At 52.9% G+C, this 15272-nt stretch overlaps 1 long non-coding RNA gene and 1 pseudogene across 2 annotated transcripts; one reads left to right on the top strand and one right to left on the bottom strand.

Moving 5' to 3' along the window:
- Nucleotides 1-482: 482 nt before the first annotated feature.
- On the bottom strand, nt 483-1479 carry LOC119923697 (annotated as a pseudogene).
- Nucleotides 1480-5414: 3935 nt separating this feature from the next.
- LOC119923698 lies at nt 5415-12906 on the top strand. 2 transcript variants are annotated; one of them, XR_005448939.1, is made up of 5 exons: nt 5415-5430; nt 7411-7468; nt 8342-8385; nt 8876-8954; nt 12870-12906. It is a non-coding gene; the product is annotated as an uncharacterized LOC119923698 (long non-coding RNA). The 2 variants fall into 2 exon arrangements; XR_005448938.1 differs by lacking the exon at nt 5415-5430 and having other exon boundaries at nt 6976-7468.
- Nucleotides 12907-15272: the final 2366 nt, after the last annotated feature.

The following is a 15272-nucleotide window of genomic DNA, read 5'->3' as shown; positions in this document are numbered from 1 at the left end:
GGGTCGAAGGCAGGACAGGTGAGGATGAGGCACGGTGAGAAGGTTAGCGGCAGAGGAGCAGAGCGTGTGGGCTGGGCTGAAGAAGGAGTGAAGGGAGGTGAGGTCGGAGGGGGCGAGGTGATGGAGAGCCTTGAAGCCAAGAGTGAGGAGTTTTTGCTTGATTCGAAGGTTGATGGGCAACCACTGGAGATCTTTGAGGAGTAAGGAGCGAAGTTCGTGGGTTGGGTTATAGTAGGAAATTAGCAAGGTGAGGTAGGAGGGGGCAAGGCGATTAAGTGCTTTAAAGCCAATGGTAAGGAGTTTCTGTTTGATGCAGAGGTGGATGGGCAACCACTGGAAGTTTTTGTAGAAAACCAATCCAGGTAGCAGAATGAAGTATGGACTGTAGTGGGGAGAGACAGACGGCTGAGAGGTCAGCAAGGAGGCTGACACAGAAATCCAGGCGAGATAGGATGTGTGAAAATGACACGAGCCACAGCACACTAAACCCTGGCATCATCATTCACTGTAGTGTGGTCAGTGGGTGCCATGAAGCTCAGCAGCTAAGCACATGATACCGGAGTTTTCTTCCTTTGCTGGCTTTCCTATCCACTTTCTTGTGAATTTTACTCCGTAACTTCTGAATAGCCAGCCATTGCCCGGCCGTGGCCAACTGATCATTCAGATCCAAGGAACTGGTCTTCTGTTCTATAAGTTCTCGCAGAAGCTGGTGGTGAAAGTCATCATCATCAAAGATCTCTTCATCCAGGTCCTTCAAGTGAGTGTTGGCTGGAGCCTGAGGCAAAATCTCCTGCTGTCCTGGCACGCTGTCGGGGACAGATAGGCTGGAGTTCTGGCTCGGCCTTGCCAAGAACACGGTACAAACAGCGCTTAGTCTGCGTCCGCTGAAGTAATCTCTCTTTGTCCATCAGAATATGATCTATCTGAGTCAGGATTGGGCGCTCAAAGGCTCCAAAACCCTTTCCCGGCTTGCCAGAAGCCAATTTGGTTTTGCCGTGCCATTTTTGCAGTGTCCGGTTACGATAGGATGTGAAATCAGCAAAGCGTTTTGCCATGAAGTCAGGGTAGTCACTCATCTCTAGCTTGCTTCTGCTTAGGTGGCCCTTTCCTCCACAGCTGCTGCTGCTGCTGTCCCTCCTCAGCAAGCAATTCCTCCTCCTCTTCACTGGAAATTTCCGCCTCACTCTCTGCTGTGGGTTTTTTCCTACCTAACAGGTGCCTCGTGTCTGGATGCTGGTAAAACAGTTCATCCTGAAGATCCACCAGAGACCTCAATAATGCTTTAAGTGCCTTGTGATTGTTTTTCAGGATGCTGGCAAACTCTGATCCTCCTTTGTCCTTGAATATGGGGAACATATCTGGCTGTGGAAGCTGGTTGGTGGTGAGCAGGGCCTTCTGCAGTTTGATTCTTCCGTCCAAAAGCAGGTCCCATAACGCTATTTGGTTCTTCACAGCTCTTCCTTTCTCCATTTCCTCTGTCACTTTCCATTTCCATCTGCATTTCCATGTCCCACATGGGGCTTAACGGCCTTAATCCCCATTTTCCAGGAGATGGAACCTAAGCCCAGAGAAGTGAAGTGACTTGCCCAAGGACCCACAGCAGACAGGTGGTGGAGCTTGGATTAGAACCCAGGTCCTTCTGACTCTCGGGCCCGGGCTGTATCCTCTCAGCTACTCTGCTTCTCACCATTAATATGGGTATTCAAGCTTTGGCTGCATTTTATGGCCCTCTGACGAGAAGCTCAAAACATTTTGCAAACGTCATCTCCTGACAGCCCACCAAGTCCGGCAAATATTGTCCCGTCCCAGCTTGACTACCGTATCGGTCTCCTCACTGGTCCCTCTGTCTCCGGTCTCTCTATTGCCCAGGGTATTTTCCACAAATCTCACCTGGAACAGCGACAGTTAAAGCCATGGAAGTGAATGAGCTCCCCAGAGGGAGTGAGTGTAAAGTCAGATGGAAAAGTTCTCAGAAGAGAACCTCAAGCGATCCATACAAGTTAAGGGATGGAGGGAGAAGAGGAACTGGTGAAAGACTTTTTCTTGATTTTGTTTTTTGAATGGTATTTGTTGAGCACCTCCTATGTGCGAGGCACTGTTCTAAGTGCTGGGGTTGATACAAAATAATCGGGTTGGACAGAGTCCCTTTCCCCCATAGGGCTCACAGTCTTATTCCCCATTTTACAGACGAGGTCACTGAGGCACAGAGAAGTGAAGCGACTTGCCCAAGGACACACAGCTGACAAGTAGCGGAACTGGGGTTAGAACACGGGTCTTTCTGACTAGTAGGCCCTGTCTCTATCCACTAGGCCTTGCCACGTCTAGACTCCGAAACCATCAAGGGGCAGATGAGAACTGTGTCGACCTGTGTTCGGCCCACCTGTCCGGGATTCCGGCACACTGTCAGGCATTGTAACTCATAGGAATTTTTTGTGCTCGCTCTGTGCCAGGCCCTGTACTAATTGATTGGGCAGAAACTAGCTAATCACATTGGACACGGTCCCTGTCCCTTTTGGGGCCCACAATCCTTGTCCCCATTTTGCGGATGAGGGAAGTGAGGAACAGAGAAGTGAAGTGACTTACCCAGGGTCACACAGAAGACAAGTGGCTGAGCTGGGATTAGAGTCCATGACCTTCTGACTCCCAGAACCGGGTTTGTGTTTTAGACAGAAAAACATTGTTTTACCACGGAAAAGCATTTCATCGTCACGGGAGAGTGATGATCACACTCCCCCAATTCGAGGTCAGAAAGGAGGAGATACAGACAGGAGCAGGAAGACTGGGTCTAGTCTGTAAGCCTGGGGTTTCCTTTGCTAACCCCCTGCCACACCCTAGACCGAGGCACCGGAGCCCATCGCAATATGGGGGTCGCTTGCTGGCCTCCCATAGCCCGAGCCGCCATCTAACAGTTATCGGAGAGTCGTATCTATTGAGCGTTTACTCTGTGCAGAGCACTGTACTAAGTGCTTGGGAAAGTGCTCTGCAGTAAAGTTGATAGACATAATCCCTGTCCTTAAGAAGCTTGCAGTCTACAGGGGAAGACAGACAGAAGTGCTTAGAGGGATACCATCCAAGTGCACAGGCCACATAGAAGGGAGAACAAATAGGGGAAATGAGAATTTAGTTGTGGAAGACCTTTTAGAGGAGATAATAATAATAATAATAATTCTGGCATTTGTTAAGCGCTTATTCTGCATCGACCACTGTTCTAAGCACTGGAGTAGATACAAGGTACTAGGGTTGTCCCACATGGGGCTCACAATCTTAATCTCAATCCCCACTTTATTGATGAGGTAACTGAGGCACAGAGAAGTTAAGTGGCTTTCCCAAGGTCACACAGAAGACAAGTGGAGGAGCCAGGATTGAAACCCTCATCCTCTGACTCCCAAGCCCATGTTCTCTCCGGGCTCTGAAGGTGGGGAGAGTGGTGGGCTGTTTAATTGGAAGGGCCAGGCCTTCCTGGCCATTCCTTGGGTCCAGTGTCAGTGGCCCGGATGTGGGGGTTGTGAGGAGGGAACTGAGACAGGATAGGAAAGGGGGGTGGGGGTCGGGCCGGAGATGAGACTGACTGGAGAGGCGTTTGGAATTAGTGTTTCTCTGGACAAACACGTTCATCCTATCCTATTCATTCATTCGATTGTATTTATTGAGCACTTACTGTGTGCAGAGCACTGTACTAAGCACTTGGAAAGGACAATTTGGCAACAGAGACAATCCCTACCAAACAGTGTGCTCACAATTTAGAAGGGGAAGACAGACAGCAAAACAAATCACGTAGACAGGAATCCCTAGCATCAGAATAGATAAATAGAATTATAGACAAATACACATGATTAACAAAATAAATAGAATAATAAATATGTAGAACTATACACAAGAGCTGTGGGGCGGGGAAGTGGGTAGAGCAGAGGGAGGGAGTAGGGACGATGGAGAGGGGAGGAGGAGCAAAGGAAAAGAGGGGGCTCGGTCTGGAAAGGCCAACCTGCCCTACTCTATATTTCTGGCATCCATACCTTCATCCAATGATGCAGCTGGACCTTCCCTCAGGGACAACTGATCTCTACCCCAGCTGTTTCCAATCAGGGGAATTAGTGACTAACGCATGCACACCCTGCCCCCACAATCTCCCTACAGGGCCCCACAGCCTACAGGGCCCCACTCACTTCAGGGCTGATTGTCTTTGAATCATTGTAAGGGCTGGGTTTGGTGAGCTGGGGAGAATAAGGGGATTTTTGGAAGGTGGTTTTGATGATTTGGGAGCCTTGAATCTGCTTACTGGTTTGATAGCTGGGAGTTCTTTAAGGCCACGTAATTTCCCCAAGGTTTTGCCTGTAGGGTTGTGCTGAGAGGGTATCTTTACCCTGACCTCATTTATTCCTGCATTGGGGGGGTAGGAGTGGGTAGTGGGCAAAAGGGCCTACTGCTCCATCTTAGATGGCTTCCTGGTCATTCAAACTGCCTTTTTGTTCTACCACTTCTCTCCCTGGCAGGGGAAGTTCTAAAGGACGCTTTGCTGTAGCAATCAATCAACAGCATTTGAGATCTTCCTTTGGGAGGAGTATTGTACTCTGCCTGTGAGAGCGTAATAGAACAGATTAAGTAGACAGGTTTCTTGCAACCTTGCCTCACCACCTCAACAAACCTGTCCCCAGTTCTCTGTTCTCATTATGGTGTTGTTTTCCCTTAAACCTTTAGATAGGCCTGTCTTGTGCATGCTGACATAGTTCCCTTTGAATCTTACAGGTCCAGTATCGGTGTAATGAGGGGGATCGGATCCAGATGATGCAATACAGGTAAGGGAAGATTCTAGGTAAAACAATAGGTACTTAATTGATATGGGGTGAATGCTTCAGTGCTTAGGGGGTGGGATTAAGTGCATTGGTGAGCTGGAAGGGAAAATAAAATGTTTGGGGAGGGGCTAGGGAGATGAGAACTTTAGTTAGGGAAGGCCTGTTGAAGAAGAAACAACTTCAGTAGGCCTTTTAAAGAGGTGGAAGACTCCTGGTACATTGATTGGGTAGGTGTGGGGTGGAAGTGCCAGATGGGAGGATATTTGGGATGGGTTGAGAGTGGATGTGGTCCAAGTGAGGCATAAGGAGCTGGCTGGAGTTTTCAGGCTTTTCCTAATCCCAGGTGAGTGTCGTCCGGAGGTGGATGTCGAAGGAGTCTTGAAGAGCAGAATAGAAGGACTAGTTCATTTCTCCTCCAAGAAGCTTCTCAGCACCCTTTCTGGCCATGAGGACTGTTGCCCCTTCAGTGAGGACCCAGATAAGCTGATCCCCATGGAGTGGAAGAATCAGGAGCTGAGCTTCCATTCATTCATTCACTCAATCGTATTTATTGAGCGCTTATTGTGTGCAGAGCACTGTACTAAGTGCTTTGGAAGTACAAGTTGGCAACATACAGAGAAGGTCCCATCTCTAAGGGAAGGTGATGGGGCCATGTGTGGATGAGTAGGGATTAATGCAGGAGGAGGACAAGCTGAGTAGAAGGGCCTGTCACTGTCAGTACTGTGGCTGGTTCTACCAACTGGGGCTAAGGCTCTGCATATTGACTTTGGGACTGGGGAGACCGAGGACCCTTAATTCTATAGATGGGTCATTCCTGCCTGAACCCATAGTCCTGTCCACAGGGTCACCCTGCAAAGCTCAGCACCTCTAGCGGTGGAACCCCTCTGTGCTTGCCAGTGACTGCTGCTGAGGGAGTTGGGAGGGTGGGCTGGGTGTGGGGGTGGTGAGCAGGGAAGAGCCTAGTGTTTGGAGTGAAACTAAAGTGTTCTGTGGCTTGCTAGATGTGAGATCTACTGGTGTTTGGAGTGGAACTGACTGAAGTGTTCTGTGGCTTGCTAGATGTGAGATCTACTGGTGTTTGGAGTGAAACTGACTGAAGTGTTCTGTGGCTTGCTAGATGTGAGATCTACTGGGCCAGGAAACTTCTCCAAGGCCCTCCATGCGGGGCTGTTCTGTGGAGGTATCGTCCTCACGGACGTCGACCTCATTAATACCTGGGTTCAGGGTCAGGGCTGGGTACGGGTTGAAGGGCCTAACACTCTCGCCAGGCTACCTGGCCACTCAAACTGCCTCTTTGTTCTCCAGCTTCTTGCTGTGGCTGTGGAAGTTCTAAAGGGCATTTGGCTCCTGCAGTCCATCAATGGTATGTGAGGACTTGGTATATGCAGAGCACGGTACAAAGTGCTTGGCAGAGTAGACTGCAATACAGCTGTTGCATGCCACCCTCCCTCACCCACCTCAGCACACCTGTCCCCACTTGTCTGCAATTCTAACAGAGTTCTCTTCCAATCTTATAGGTCCAGCATCAATATAATGAGGGGGACCCAGATGATACAATACAGGTAAGGGAAGAATCTGAGTAAAAAGATATGTACTTAATGGGGATTAATGCTTCAGGGCTTAGTGGGTGATAGTAAGTGCATGGGTGAGCTGGAAGTGAAAATAAAATGCATGTTTGGAGAGGTGGAGGCATTGGGGGCCGGCACTGGGGATGAGAGCTTATCAGAGAAGGCCTGTTAGAGATGAAAAAATTTCAGTAGGGGTTTTCAAGATGTGGAAGAAGGTTGGGAGATCCACTGGGAAAGTGGGGGGGTTGGGGGCGGAGGGAGGATGTGGTCCAAGTGAGGCATAAGGAGCAGGCTGGAACTTTCAGGCTTTTTCTAATCCCAGGTAAGTGTCGTGTGAAGGTGGATGTCGGAGTCCTGATGACGGGAAGAGGTGGACCAGTGGATTTCCCTTCCCAGAACCTTCTCACCAACCTTCCTGGCCATGAGGACTGTTGCCCCTTCAGTGGGGACCCAGAGCAGCTGATCCCCACGGAGATGAGGAATGCAGAGCTGAGCTTCCATCTCTAAGGGAAGGTGATAGGGGGGCATGTGGGGATGACTAGGGGTTACTGCAAGAGGAGGACCAGGTGTGCAGAGGTGCCTGTCACTCTCAGTACTGTGGCTGGTTCTACCAACTGGGGCTAAGGCTCTGCGTAGGAAACTGGGTCTGTCTGACTCTGGGACTGAGAAGACCCAGGGTCCTTAATTCTATAGAGGGGTCACTTCTCCCTGAATGCAGTCCTGTCCACAGGGTCACCCTGCAAATCCCCAGTTCCTTTAGAGGTGGAACCCCTCTGTGCTTGACAGTGACTGCCTCTGAGAGAGCTGGGAGGGTGTTGGGGGAGAGGGGAGTGGGGAAGAGTCTAGTGTTCTGTGGCTTGCTAGACATGAGCCTTTGTAGCCCGGGAAAACTTCCCCAAGGTTCTCCCTGCAGGACTGTTATTTGGGGGTATCATCCAGAGGGATGTTGACCTCATTAATGCCCTGGGTCAGGGATTGATACTGGGGTGAATGTCTTAAGGCTCCCTCTCAGAAGGCTTCCTGTCCACTCAAACTGCCCCTTTATTCTCCAGCTTCTCAGTGTGGCTGTGGAAGTTACAAAGGACTCTTGGCTCCTGCAATTCATCAATGGTATGTGTGTGCTTAGTATATGCAGAGCACTGTACTAAGTGTTTGGGAGTAAACAAAGCAATAGAATTAGCACACCTGTTGCCTGCCACCGTGACTCATGATCTCAGAACACCTGTCCCCAGTTGACTGCAATTCTAAGAGTTCCCTTTCCATCTTATAAGTCCTGCATCTGTTTGTTGGGGAGTCCCAGATGATACAACACAGGTAAGGGAAGGATATGAGTAAAAAGATAGGTACATGATGTGGCCCCAGCCATAGGGTCACCATGCCACATCCTCAGTCCTTCCAGAGTTGGAATCCCTCTGTGTGTGACAGTGACTACCTCTGAGGGAGTCAGGAGGATGTCAGGGGCAGGTGAATGGGAGGAGGGGGAATCTAGTGTTTAATAGTCTAGCTGGCTAGGTGCTTTCTGGCTTGCTAGCCGTGAGTTCTTCTAGGCCAGGAAATTTCCCCAACTTTCCCCGGGGCCGTTTATGGGGGATATCATCCCTCCCCTATCCTGATCTCATTAATGCCTGCGTTGGGGGTCAGGGGTGGGTAGAGGGGCGAAGGGCCTAGCACCCCATATAGGAAGGCTATCTGGCCACTCACGCTGCCTCTCCGGTCTTCAGCTTCTTGCTGTGGCTGTGTTTAGTTCTGATGGACACTGGGTTCCTGCAATCGATCGATGGTACTGGAATGTTTACTACATGCAGAGCACTAACCTAAGTGCTTGGGGAGAGTACAGTGCAGTGGAATTAGCAGGTGTGTTCCCTGTAGCCCAGACTCACCACCACAGCACACTTGTCCCCACTTGTGTGCTCATTGTGGTGTCTCCTTCCTTGAGACTGTTAGGCATGTCTTACATATTGTAACATAGTTCCTTTTCAATAGTCTAGGTCCAGCATCAGTTTATTGGAGGGTCCCAGCTGATACAAGTGAGAGAAAGAGCTAAGTATATGTACCTAATTTCATATACTTCATATGGGGTGAATGCTTCATTTCTTGGGGGGTGGGATTAAGTGCATGGGTGAGTTGGAAGGGAAAATAAAGTGTGTTTGTGTGTGTGTGTGTGTGTGCATGCGCGTGTCCGTCTGTTCGTCCATCCTATTCTCATGTGGAGTTCGGTAGCATCCAACGTGCATCTTTGCAGGGAACATAGAAGGGTTTGGTTACAGAGTACTGCAAGCCTTCCCACTCCACTGTTTAGTCTGCCACTGGAGACTTGTCCTTTAAGTCCAGGCCTGTCCCAACCTGGGGGTATGGAGATTCAATGGCAGGGGTAGGGAAGGTGGAGAATCCAGGCTATCTTTGGCTGTTCTCTCACACCTACTGAAAACCAGGTTGACTTGTGGGGTATTGGAGGAATGTCTCTGTTAAAGAAACTGCGTCATTTGCATCTCTACTCATTTCCTTCTCAACTTGCAGGAACACCATCAGACCTATCCTTCCATGAAGCGCTGCTGGGGGAAATCTCGGCAATAGGACCACCTCAACGATATAACCGGTGAGAAGTAATTTAACTTGGTCTGTCATCTGCTCAGCAACAGTGATTCCCCTCTCTCACTGACTCCCATGCCTATTTCCTTGACCATCTATTGTAGACTTAATTCCTACCTTGAGCCCCCAGGGACCACAACCCCTTCCTTCTCAAAGGAGGCAACTTCCAGGGCTTAATAATTTACTCTGCATAACCAGTACTTTGCTATCAGAGACTTGAGCCACTGGATTTGCCTTGTCTCCAAATATTCCTCAACCACTCCACAACCACCGTCATCCTTCCCAGCTACGCGTTCTCCGTCGGGTCCGATGCGCCCCCCCATCTGACTGGAACTATTCCCCCTGCTCCGTCTGGCCCTATCGTCCTTCTCTGTAAGGTCTCTCCCCCCCACTTTCTCTGGATCCCTACCCCTGCTCTCTCTCGACCGCCCCTCCCCAGATCACTGGGCCGCCCTCCCCCGAGCTCTCTCTGGACCGGCCCCCCACTCTATCTGGACCGCTCTCCCTACCCCCGCTGTCTGGAAGTATTCCCCCACCGAGTTTTGTCTGTAACTATTCCCGCCTTGGTCCGTCTGGAAATATCCCCCCGCCCCCCCCCCCCGACCTTTGCTCTGTCTGGACCTATCCCGACTGTTCTGTATGGACCTAGCCTCCCCTGCTCCCTCTAGTCCTATTGTCCTTCTAAGGTCCTATGTCCCCTTCTTTATCTGGTCCTATCACCCCTTCTCTTTCTGGTTCTGCCCCCCTTCTGTGTCTGGCTGTGAACCTTGCTCCATCCGCACCCGCCCCCGCCTGCTCCCTCTGTACGTGCCCGCCCACCCTGCTCTCTTGGGACCCGTGCTCTCTCTGGACCGCCCCCCCCCCACCCCCTATCTTTCTGGAAGTATTTTTCCCCCCCACCCCCGCTCTGTCTGGAGCTATTCCCACCTTGCTCTGTCTGGAACTACTTGCTCGGTCTGGAACTATTCCCTCCGCTTGCTCAGTCTGGAACTATTCCCCCCCCCCCCCCCGCCTTGCTCGGTCTGGAACTATTCCTCCCCGCCCTTTGCTCGGTCTGGAACTATTCCTCCCTCCCTTTGCTCGGTCTGGAACTATTCCTCCCCCCCTCTTTGCTCGGTCTGGAACTATTCCTCCCCCCCTCTTTGCTCGGTCTGGAACTATTCCTCCCCCCCTCTTTGCTCGGTCTGGAACTATTCCTCCCCCCCTTTGCTCGGTCTGGAACTATTCCTCCCCCCCCCCCCTTTGCTCGGTCTGGAACTATTCCTCCCCCCCTTTGCTCAGTCTGGAATTACCCCCCCCCTTGCTCGGTCTGGAACTATTCTCCCCCCCCCCCCCCCCCCGCCTTGCTCGGTCTGGAACTATTCTCCCGCCCCCCCCGCCCCGCCTTGCTCGGTCTGGAACTATTCCTCCCCGCCCTTTGCTCGGTCTGGAACTATTCCTCCCCCACTTTGCTCGGTCTGGAACTATTCCTCCCCCCCCTTTGCTCGGTCTGGAACTATTCCCCCCCCCCCTCTTTGCTCGGTCTGGAACTTTTCCTCCCCCCCTTTGCTCAGTCTGGAATTACCCCCCCCCCCCTTGCTCGGTCTGGAACTATTCTCCCCCCCCCTTTGCTCGGTCTGGAACTAGTCCCCCCCCTTTGCTCGGTCTGGAACTAGTCCCCCCCCCCTTTGCTCGGTCTGGAACTAGTCCCCTCCCTTTGCTCGGTCTGGAACTAGTCCCCCCCCCTTTGCTCGGTCTGGAACTAGTCCCCCCCCCACCCTTTGCTCGGTCTGGAACTATTCCTCCCCCCCTTTGCTCGGTCTGGAACCATCTCCCCTGTTCCCCGTAGTCCTGTTGGCCTTCTCCGTAAGGTCCTATCTCTCCTTCTCTGTCTAGTCCTATCACCCCTTTTCTGTCTGGTTCTGCCCCCTTTGTCTGGCTCTGCAGCCCGCTCTCTGGACCTCCCCCCCCACCCCCAACTGTCACTGGACCGTCCCCCCCGCTCTTTCTGGAAGTATTTCCACGCCGTACCCCCCGCATTCTGTCGGGAAATATTCTCGCCTTGGTCCGACTGGAAGTATTTCTCCACCCCCCCCCCCAACCCGGCTCTATCAGGAACTATTCCCACCTTGCTCCATCTGGAAGTATTCCCCGCCTTTGCTTTGTCTGGACCTATCCCCACTCTTCTGTATGGAACTATTCCCCCTGCTCCCTCTAGTCCTATTGTCCTTCTCTGTAAGGTCCTTCTCTAACGGGTCCTATCACCCATTCTCTGTCTGGATGTGCCACCCTTTTCTGTCTAGCTCTACAGCCCGAGTCTCTCCGGACCCGCCCCTACTGCTTTCTCCGGCCCCGGCCCCCCTGCTCTCTCCGGACCGCCCCCCCCGCTCTTTTTGGAAGTATCCCCCCCTCCTCCCCCATTCTGTCTGGAACTATTCCCCCGCCCCCAGCTCCGTCTGGACCTATCCCCAGTGTTCTGTATGGGCCTATGCTCCCTGTTCCCTCTATACCTATTGTCCTTCCCTGTAAGGTCCTATCTCTCCTTCTCTACCTGGTTCTGTCACCCCTTTTCTGTCTGGTTCTGCCCCCTTCTCTCTCTGGTTCTGCAGCCCAGCTCCCTCCGGACTTGCCCCCCCTGCTCCCTCTGGACCTGCCTCCCCCCCCCCGCTCCCTCCAGACTTGCCCCCGCTCGCTCTCTCCAGACTCAGTCTGGAACTATTCCTGCCTTGCTCGGTCTGGAACTATTCCCTAGACGTAGCTGGGGGACAGCACTTGTGGGGGGGGATTAGCACTAGGCAGAGCATGGGGGGGATAGCACTAGACGGAGCAGGGTGATAGCGATAGGCAGGGTGAGTGGGCGACAGCCATTAGCGGGGTGTGGGGCGACAGCCCTCGGCGGGGGGCAGGGGCTGACAGCATCAGGTGGGGACACGACAGCCCTAGGCGGAGCGGGGGGCTACAGTACTAGGCCAGGCGGTGCGGGGGGCGGGGGGCAGCACTAGGCCGGGCAGTGGGCAACAGCACTAGACAGAGCTGGGGGGTATAGTACTAGGCAGAGCTGGGGGATCCCAATAGACAGAGCCAGGGGATTTTAGGGGGGGGGGGCTACAGCCCTAGGCGGAGCGGGAGGATAGCACTAGGCGGGGCGGGGACCACAGCCGTAGGCAGGGCAGGGGGGGGATAGCACTAGGCAGAGTGGGGGTGATAGCTGGGGGATTAGCACTAGGCGGGGCGGGGTCGACAGACCTAGGCGGGGCAGAAGGCGACAGACCCGGGCGGGGCGGGGGGCAACAGACCTAGGCGGAGCAGGGTGGGATAGCAGTAGGTGGAGCTGGGGGGCGACAGAACTAAGCGGGGCAGGGGGCGACAGCAGTAGGTAGGGCAGGGGAATAGAACTAGGCAGAGCGGGGAGGATAGCCCTAGACGGGGGGCATCAGCCGTAGGCGGGGTAGGGGGCCTAGCACTAGGCGGGGCGGGGGGCAACAGCCCGAGGCGGGGTAGGGGGGATAGCACTAGGCAGAGTGGGGGCGGGGGGATAGCTCTAGGATAATAATGATGGCATTTATCAAGCGCTTACCATGTGCAAAGCACTGTTCTAAGGGCTGGGGAATTTACAAGGTGATCAGGCCCACCTGGCGCTCATGGTCTTAATCCCCATTTTACAGAGGAGGTAACTGAGGCCCAGAGAAGTGAAGTGACTTGCCCAAAGTCACACAGCTGACAAGTGGCAGAGCTGGGATTTGAAACGATGACCTCTAACTTCAAAGCCCGGGTTCTTTCAACTGAGCCAGGCTGCTTCCCTACTTCCCAAGCGCTTAGTATAGTGCTCTGCACACAGTAAGCGCTCAATAAAATGAATGAAGCACTGTTCTAAGAGCTGGGGGTTTACAAGGTGATAAGGTTGCCCCCCGCGGGGCTCACAGTCTTCATCCCCATTTTACAGATGGAACCGAGGCCCAGAGAAGTGAAGTGACATGCCCAAGGTCACACAGCTGACAACCGGTGGAGCTGGGATTTGAACCTCTGACTCTGACAAAGCCCGGGCTCTTGCCACTGAACCACACTATAGTGTATAGTGTAGTGTATAGTATAGTACTATACTATAATATACTATATACTATCCTATTCCCAAGGGCTTAGTACAGTGCTGTGCACACAGTAAGCACTCAATAAATAAATACGATTGAATGAATGAACAATATAGTCCCCAAATCTATATCTTCAGCCCTGGAGAGCGCAGCGCACGCGCAGTCAAAGTCCGGGAAACGGGGAGAAGGCAGGGAGCTCGGAGCGGGGCGCATGCGCAGTCGGAGACTCGGCGAGGGGAGGAGGGGCCCCGCCCTGTAGAGGGCGGAGCATGCGCAGTCGGCGCGCGCTTCGGGGGAGAGGGAGGATCATCAATCAATCAATCGTATTGAGCGCTTACTGTGTGCAGAGCACTGTACTAAGCGCTTGGGAAGTACAAGTTGGCAACATATAGAGACAGTCCCTACCCAACAGTGGGCTCACAGTATAAAAGGGGGAGACAGAGAACAAAACCAAACGTACTAACAAAATAAAATAAATAGAATAGATATGTACAAGTAAAATAGAGTAATAAATATGTACAAACGTATATGCATATATACAGGTGCTGTGGAGAAGGGAAGGAGGTAAGATGGTGGGGATGGAGAGGGGGACGAGGGGGAGAAGGAAGGGGCTCAGTCTGGGAAGGCCTCCTGGAGGAGGTGAGCTCTCAGTAGGGCCTTGAAGGGAGGAAGAGAGCTAACTTGGTGGATGGGCAGAGGGAGGGCATTCCAGGCCCGGGGGATGACATGGGCCGGGGGTCGATGGCGGGACAGGCGAGAACGAATCATGGTGAGGAGATTAGCAGCAGAGGAGCGGAGGGTGCGGGGTGGGCTGTAGAAGGAGAGAAAGGAGGTGAGGTAGGAGGGGGCGAGGTGATGGAAAGCCTTGAAGCCCAGGGTGAGGAGTTTCTGCCTGATGCGCAGATTGGTAGCCATTGGAGACTTTTGAGGAGGGGAGTAACATGCCCAGAGCGTTTCTGGACAAAGACAATCTGGGCAGCAGCATGAAGTATGGATTGAAGTGGGGAGAGACATGAGGATGGGAGATCAGAGAGAAGGCTGATGCAGTAGTCCAGACGGGATAGGATGAGAGCTTGAACGAGCAGGGTAGCAGCATGGATGGAGAGGAAAGGGTGGATCTTGGCAATGTTGCAGAGCTGAGACCGGCAGGTTTTGGTGACAGCTTGGATGTGAGGGGTGAATGAGAGAGCAGAGTCGAGGATGACACCAAGGTTGCGGGCTAGTGAGACGGGAAGGATGGTAGTGCCGTCAACAGAGATGGGAAAGTCAGGGAGAGGGCAAGGTTTGGGAGGGAAGACAAGGAGTTCAGTCTTGGACATGCTGAGCTTTAGGTGGCGGGCAGACATCCAGATGGAGATGTCCTGAAGGCAGGAGGCGATGCGAGCCTGGAGAGAGGGGGAGAGAGCAGGGGCAGAGATGTAGATCTGGGTGTCATCAGCGTAGAGATGATAGTTGAAGCCGTGGGAGCGAATGAGGTCACCAAGGGAGTGTGTGTAGATCGAGAACGGAAGGGGACCAAGCACTGAACCTTGGGGAACCCCCACAGTAGGGGGATGGGAGGGGGAGGAGGATCCTGCAAAAGAAACTGAGAATGAACGACCGGAGAGATGAGGAGAACCAGGAGAGGACGGAGTCTGTGAAGCCAAGGTCAGATATCGTGTTGAGGAGAAGGGGGTGGTCCACCGTGTCGAAGGCAGCTGAGAGGTTGAGGAGGATTAGGATGGAGTATGAGCCGTTGGATTTGGCAAGCAGGAGGTCATTGGTGACCTTTGAGAGGGCAGTTTCCGTGGAATGTAGGGGACGGAAGCCAGACTGGTGGGGGTCGAGGAGAGAGTTGGTGCTGAGGAATTCGAGGCAGTGTGTGTAGACAACTCGTTCAAGGCATTTGGAAAGGAATGGTAGGAGGGATATGGGGCGATAACTAGAAGGTGAGGTGGGGTCAAGAGAGGGTTTTTTTAGGATGGGAGAGACATGGGCATGCTTGAAGGCAGAGGGGAAGGAACCAGTGGAGAGTGATCGGTTGAAGATGGAAATTAAGGAGGGGAGAAGGGATGGAGCGAGAGATTTCATGAGATGAGAGGGAATGGGGTCAGAAGCACAGGTGGCTGGAGTAGCACTTGAGAGCAGGGAGGAGAGCTCCTCTGAGGATACTGCTGGGAAGGATGGGAGAGTAGCAGAGAGTGTTGAGAGCCGGGGGGTTGGAGAAGGGGGGGGACGTGACTTTGGGGAGGTCGGACCTGATGGATTTAATTTTGTTA

The sequence above is a fragment of the Tachyglossus aculeatus genome, unplaced genomic scaffold (genome assembly GCF_015852505.1).
Source record: "Tachyglossus aculeatus isolate mTacAcu1 unplaced genomic scaffold, mTacAcu1.pri scaffold_219_arrow_ctg1, whole genome shotgun sequence".
NCBI lineage: Eukaryota > Metazoa > Chordata > Mammalia > Monotremata > Tachyglossidae > Tachyglossus > Tachyglossus aculeatus.
This window is presented reverse-complemented; position numbering and strand designations above follow the sequence as displayed.